Source organism: Panthera leo, chromosome F3, assembly GCF_018350215.1.
Source record: "Panthera leo isolate Ple1 chromosome F3, P.leo_Ple1_pat1.1, whole genome shotgun sequence".
NCBI classification, from domain to species: Eukaryota; Metazoa; Chordata; class Mammalia; order Carnivora; family Felidae; genus Panthera; species Panthera leo.
Window position 1 is genome coordinate 3350384 of NC_056696.1, and position 7393 is coordinate 3357776.

Below are 7393 nucleotides of genomic sequence, written 5' to 3' on the forward strand. Positions count from 1 at the left end.
GGTATTTGCTGGGAGCGGAGTGCTGAGTGATGAAGTTCTTTCCGCTTGCTGTTAAGCAATTCTATAGACTTAGGACCGGAGAAGGTCACATTAGTCATGCAACTATCTGGAGATGTCTCACAACCTGAATGCTCCCCTTGCTGTGTGAGGTGCCCCGAAGACCTCATTGGAGACCTCATCTATCACTCTGAGCCAGAGAGCACATGTCCGGGCAGGAAGGATGGACCTGGGGGTCAACAAGGCTTCCAGCTTTAAAAACTTCTACCACATTCTCAATGAAAGCAAATGGCGGGGTGCCTGGGTGGCTCAGTCAGTTGAACATCCTACTCTTGGTTTCAGCTCAGGTCACGAGCCCAGGGTCATGGGATTGAACCCCGAGTCGGGTTTCACGTTAAGCGTGGAGTCTGCTCGATTCTCTCTCTCTCCCTCTGCCCCTCTTCCCTGCTCTCTCTCTCTAAAAGAAAAAGAAAAGAACATTGCAAAAGAAATACAAGAAAAAGACGGAAAAATGTTTTCTGCGACGGATGCAATTTTTATAACAAGAAAAATAACCGCTTATATAATTACCCACCACAAAACCCATAAATGCATAGAAAAGTTTACAAAGAAAAATATCGCATGGAACCGGAAGACGCTAAATGTCAAAGGCACCGATCAGGTCAGGCTAGGCTACGTGGCTGTGACAAATGGCTCCGGGTCTCAGGGGCATACAACAACGCAGGTGTATTTATTGCTCGAAGGACGCGGACTTCATATGCGAGCCGTGGACCCAGCCCAGTGGAACAACTTCCATCTGGAACACAGCTGATTTCCTGGCGGAAGGATGAGAGAACAGGACGAAACATAGCCAGCGAGTTAGCGTTTCTGCTCGGAGGTAGCACGTAGCGCTTCCGTTGACATTGGTCGGGCACACCGCCGGTCCTGCTCAACGGGCGGAAAAGTATGGCACCCCGGAAGTGAGTGGTACAGCATATTTGTGAACAGTAATACAGGGTGTCATTTCAATGTCCTTTCAATTTCAACGTAAACAAAATCAAACCCCCACCCCAAAGAGAGGAGAGAGAGAGGTAGAGGCAGGAGGCCAGGTCAGATTTGCTACAAGTCACTTGTGCTCTGGCCACTGTTACCCTATTTCTTTTTTTTTTTTAACGTTTATTTTTGAGAGAGAGAGAGAGCGGGAGACAGAGCGTGAGTGGGGGAGGGGTAGAGAGAGAGGGAGACACAGATCCAAAGCAGGCTCCAGGCTCCGAGCTGTCAGCACAGAGCCCCACGAGGGGCTCAAACTCATGAACCGTGAGATCAGGACCTAAGCCGAAGTCAGAGGCTTAACTGATTGTGACTGTGCCACCCAGGCGCCCCACCCTATTTCCCTTTTAATCCTCTCCACCATCTTCTGCAGATAACATTATGCCCTTCCCACCCTGGGTCATGCAGTTATAAGTGGGACAGATGGGTTTTAAACCCAAGTGCACCTGGTTCTCAAGCTCATGTGGTTTCTACAACCCCTCATGGTCTCCCAGTGTTAAAAGGATACACAGGGGCACCCTGGTGGCTCAGTTGGTTAGGTGTCTGACTCTCCATATAAGCTCAGGTCGTGATCTCCTGGTTGGTGGGATCAATCCCCGCATCAGGCTCTGCACTGATGGCAGGGAGGCTGCTTGGGATTCTCTCTCTCCCTCTCTCTCTGCCCCCTCCCCTGCTTGTGTGCTCTCTCTCAAACTAAATAAATACACATTTTTTTTTTTTAAATAAAAAATTAAAGAACACACAACGTCCTGAACACCAAAGCCCGAGGCAGAGGCCCTGCCTTCCCAAAGGACAGCAGGTTCGGGAAGGCATTTCTTGATCCCTCTCAAACCAGCATGTGAAAAGCAGCTGACAGTGATGACCTTAAAGGAGAACCAAGGAGGGAATTAATTCGTCAAGGGTCACTTGGCTGGTGCGCTGACACGGAAACTTCTAGCGGGGGAGAGAGGTCTGTGTCAGGCCAGGCAGACCCGAGTTCCATACTTAGTGCTGTCGCTCTTCATCTACGCGCATCTGAGAAGCAGCTTTGCGTCTGTGAACCTCCGTTTCCCCGAGAGCAAGAGCCCTGCGCTGCCCCTCACAGGGCCACTCCAACAATTAAGACAAATAAAATGTACAGTGCATACAATTGGCACCCAGCCAGCGATCATTCCCAATCCCTCCCTTTCTTGCCTTAAAGAAGCTGATCGCATGGCAAGAATCCAAGAAAGAACCAGTCCCAGGTCTGGAGATGTTCTTGGAGAGGAGAGCGGGAGAGACAAGTGAGCGGGCCCTTGTACTAGCTTGCAGTGAACGCTTTACAAGGGCAGTTGAGGGGAGCTGGTGGCATGGGGAACGGGGCTGGAGAGGTCTGTGAATTACGCAAGCACCGTTCAGCTGCGTGTGAGGGAATCCCCAAACAACAATGACCTAGGGGCGCCTGGATGGCTCAGTTGGTTAAGCGTCTAACTCTTGGTTTGGGCTCCGGTCATGGTCTCACAGTTTTGTGGGTTCGAGCCCCGCGCTGGGCTCTGTGATGGCAGTGCAGAGCTTGCTTGGGATTCTCTCCCTCTCCCTCTCTCTCTCTGCCCCTCCCCACTCACGCTGCCTCTGTCTCTCTCAAATAAATACACTTAAAAAAAAAAAGGAAAAACAAAACAAAACAAAAAATAATGACCTAAACAATATAAAGGTTGTTTTTCCACCCCTGAGACAAAGGAGGTAGGCTAATGCCTCCACAGTGGCTAGAGCTCCTTCCATTCTGTGCTTCTCCATCCTCGTGGGTATCACGGTCCAAGATGGCGGCCTGAGCTCTGGCTACCACCTCCGTACTCTAGATGGCAAGAAGAATGAGAGTGAGGACATGCCCCTTCTTCTTCCATCCTCTGAGGCAGAACTTATTTACCTGGCTTCACTAGAGTGGCCTGTGGGCAGTTGTCCACATGTCTGGGGCTCTAAGGACTAAAGTGGAGACTCAGTGCTGGGTTTCCTCAACACAGAGGTGGCAGCTCTGGGAGCGGTTGGATTCCCCAGTGAGAGTGTCCCCACCCCCCCATCCCCACTCCGAGGCCTGGAAATGAGGATGGGCAGAGGAAGGGAAGTCCACAAGACTGGAGGGAAATATGGAGAGCACAGTGTCAAGGAGAAAATTGCAATCGACAGTGACCAGTGCTAAAAGTGAGGCACCCAGGAAGACGTCATGGAAAATGACAACAAAGATGCCCCAAGCATCAGTCCCTCCATTTAAGCAACCATTAAGCTGGCAAACACTGATAGAATCAGCTTTTTTTGGAACGTTGGAATCTAATAAAAAAAAAACAAAAAAACCCTAGAGCAAGCAGGGGAATGATTAATGAAGAAAGAAGCCTCTAAATTCAGTAAGAAAATGTTGCAGCATTTTTTGCTTACCTGCCTACCATCTCCCATTCCCCAGCTGAGCAACAGCCCAGAGGACAGTAGCCTGAATCCCTGGGGCCCTGATATGGACTTTGTTTTAAAAGTGTGGTTGTGCATTTTGACCAGGCTGGCAGTTCCCTGAAGGATCTGACCTTTGCTTCATCGCCTGGCTGGAGCAGCTCCCCAGGTGGCATCTGTTGAAAACATTTAAAGACATACTACCCATAGCTGTCTGGGGCAAGTGAGGGCAGAGGGGGTAGGCAGCCGAGAAACTAGAAAGGCTGGGGAAAAGGAGACTGAGGACGAAAACACCGGGGAAGCAAGGCCTCTGAAGGGCTACTTCATATACCAGGGAGCCCAGAGTGTAAAGCATATGCTGAGGGCCAGACACATGCTCAGAAGATACCTGAGAGGACCCTAGGCTTTCACCTTTGGTTGATCTCTGGGCCCATGCAAGCAGGAAGTAAGGGCTAAGGCAGAGTGGCAGGTGTCCTGGCTAAGTGAGCAGAAATGTCCAGCTCAGAGGCAATCTGAAAAGACCAAGAGAATTTTCTTTTAGTTGTTTAGTTGTTTAGTTTCTTTTAGTTTTTAGTTGTTTTGTTTTGTTGTTTGTTTTTGGTCTTGTTTTTTGGCTCCAGGTGTTTAAAGAAATCTGTGTTTGGTCAGTGGTTGACTGATGAGATAACGGAACAGACTTCAGTGACCACGCATGATAAGGAATACAGTCTCCAAAAAATAGTTTGGAAATGTCAGTAAACAAACCGATGACTGTAACTCCTAATCAGAAATAACAGTGAACCTTCCAAAGGAGGAACAGAATCTAATTTCTATAGTTGTAGTACTCAAGATTTGCAATTTTCAACAAAGAGTTACAAAGCAAACAAAGAAAAAGCATGACTCATTCAGAGGAAAAAGACATGGACAGAAACCATACCTGAAGAAGCCCAGATATTGGACTTGCCAAGAACAAGACTTTAAATGAACTGTCTTAAATATGCTGAAAGAGCCAAAGGAAACTTTGGACAGAGAACTAAAGGAAGCCAGAGAACAATCAAAATATATACCAACAGAAGATATCAACAAAGAGCTAGAAATCATTAAAAGGAACCAAATAAAATACTCTGGAGTTGAAACTGAAACATTTCAATACAACAATTGAAACGAAAAATTTGAAAAGCTCAACAACACTGACAAATCCTTAGGTAAACTAAGAGAAAAAAGAAGATGCAAATAATTAAAGTCAGGAATGAAAGTGGGGACAATACTGTAACACTTGCAGAAGGAAAAAGGATTATCAGAGAATCCTATGAACACTTGTGCACCAACAAATTAGACGACTTAGAAGACAGGAACAAATTCTTAGAAACACACAAATTATCAAAAATGACTCAGGAAGAAAGAGGAAATTGGAGCAAGCCTATTTAAAAACAAACAAACAAAACCCAAAATGAGATTGAATCATGGATCAAAAATCTCCCCAAAGGCAAGATCAGACGCTTCTCAGGGTGAATTCTATGACACCCTTAAAGAAGAATTGATAAAAATCCTCAAACTCTACTCTTTGTTTTCCAAGTTAGGGGCTGAAATTCAACCTCTCACTACAGTACAACACTGAATGCTCTCAAAACAGCAACAAACCAGGCTGGGTAGTCCTTCCTTAAGGATTCTGCAGCGGGCACTCATGTGTTAGTTAGAGTTGGAGTTTGTCATGATCCTTAAGTGCCCTTCCCTTTTAAAGAACTTATAATTTTATAATTTTGTTCATTGTAATTCATTTCCCTAATGTATCAAGGATCATTATTTGTAGATTATTTTGTCTGTCAACATGCTGGCCCACCCCGTTTCCATCTTGGGTTAGCTTGCATTGAAGCAGACTTTTAAAAATATTTGGTTTCTCCTATTTGTCTATAGCTAATTGATTTCTGGCAAGGGGGCCAAGGCCATTTATTGGCGAAAGGGCAGTATCTATATTTATTTATTTGAGATGAAAGCAGAGTTTATTGAAAAAAACATATACATAGTAAAACCTTGGTTTGCAAGCATAATTCATTCCAGAAACATGCTTGTCATCGAAAGCACTTGTATATCAAAGCAAATTTCAAGAACCATTGGCTCAGTTGTGATCATGTGACATTCAGCGTCACATACTACTCATATCGCCAGGTATCGCTCATTTATCAAGTTGAAATTTCTGAGAAATGTTTACTTGTCTTGTGGAACACTTGTGGAACAAGCTACTCATAATCCAAGGTTTTACTGTATATATGGAGAGAGAGAGAGAGAGAGAGAGAGAGAGAGAGAGATACTGATGGAGAATCCTGGAGAGTCATGAAGGAAAAGAGCACGAGTCTAGTCTCTACTTGGGGTCTGGGGTTTTTATTGGCAATTATGAAGGACAGTCTCTTTAACAAAGGGTACTGCACAACTGGATATCCATATGCAAAAGAATAAAGCTGGTCCCAGGCCTCACACCATAATACAAGAATTAAATCAAAATGGATCAACCACCGAAATACAAGTGCTCTTATAAAACTCTTAGAAGAAAATATAGAGATAAAAGTTCATGACTTTGGGTTTGATGACAGACTGTTAGATATGACACTGCACAAGCAAGGAAAGAAAAAAATCGATCCCCTGGACTTAATAAAAACTAAAGGCATTTGTGCAGTAAAGGACATTATCAGAAAGTCAGAAAAGACAACCCGAGGAATGGGAGAAAAGATTTGCAAACTGTTTATCTGATAGGGAGCTGGTATCCAGATAGGGAAAGAACTCATACTGCTCCACAACAAAAAGATAACCCAATTTAAAAATGGGCAAAGGACTTGAATAGATGTTTCTATTAGATGTTTTCTATTAGATGTTTCTCCCAACAAGCACACGAAAGACGGTCACCACCACTAATTAACGGTGGTACCAGAATGAGGTACCCCTTCATATGCACTAGGAAGGCAATGATAATGATGATGATGATAATTATTATTCTATTATTGTCTAAATAAAAAATAACAGCATTGGATGGTATGGAGAAACCGGAACACTCTATTGATTGCTGGTGGGAATGTAAAATGGCTCATCCTCTGCAGAAAACAGTTTGGTGGTTCCTCAAAAAGTTAAACATAGAGGTTGGTTAAGCATCCGACCCTTGATGTCATCTCAGGTCTTGATCTCAGGGTCATGAGTTCAAGCCCCGCAAAAAAAAGTTACACATAGAATTTCCATATGATCCAGAAATTCAACTCCTAGGTATGTACCCAAAATAATTGAAAAAGGTACTCAAATATATGTACACACGTTTACAGTAGCACGACTGATCATAACCAAAAGGAGGAAACAGCCCAGATGTCCATTACCGAATGGATGGATATACAAATTCTGGCACATACACACACTAGAATATCGTTTAGCCGTAAAAAGGAATGAAGGCAAATAGATACCATGACGTGGATGAATCTTGAAAACATTATGCTAACGAAAGAGGCCAGACCCAAAAGGTCACATACCGTATGATTCAATTTTTTGAAATGTCAAAATAGGTAAATAAATCCATAGATAAATCCACGGAGATAAAAGTAGCTTGGTGGTTGCCAGAGACTGGGGGAGAGGGGATCAGAAGAAACTAAATAACAAGCGGGAGGTTTTGGGAGTGATGGAAAGATTTTGGAACTAGGTGGAGGTGGCTGGGATTTCACAACACTGTGAATGTACTAAATGCTATTGTACACTTTAAACTTATTTATTTTTATTTTATTATTATTTTTCTATTTGAGAGAGTGCATAAGCAGGGGAGAGAGGCAGAGGGAGAGAGAATCTCATGCTGAGCATGGAGTGGTACTTGGGATTGGATCCCGCCACCATGAAATCATGACCTGAGCCAGATCAAGAGTCAGAGGCTTAACCAACTGAGCCACCCAGGCGCCCCTCCCCAATTGTACACTTTAAAAAGGTTAATGTAATGTTATGCGAATTTTACCGTAACTTACAAAAACGA